The following is a 223-nucleotide window of genomic DNA, read 5'->3' on the forward strand; positions in this document are numbered from 1 at the left end:
CGGGCAACGCTCGTGACATTTACGTACTCTAACCAAACTCGCCTCCAGCTTTGCAAGTGCACACAAGTCTGAACGCAACTGTATCCCTCTGCAAGAGTGAACCCCTCTGTCAGCTCCTGCTACCATCGTCGATAGCACCGTATATAATATATGCCCCTTCTTTTTCTAGGAAGTGAGGTCTTAGAAGGAAGCTTAGATAGTAGCCCTCTCTGAACGTTTGCCA

Source organism: Eimeria mitis, genomic scaffold (assembly GCF_000499745.2).
Source record: "Eimeria mitis Houghton genomic scaffold, Emh_scaff3435, whole genome shotgun sequence".
NCBI classification, from domain to species: Eukaryota; Apicomplexa; class Conoidasida; order Eucoccidiorida; family Eimeriidae; genus Eimeria; species Eimeria mitis.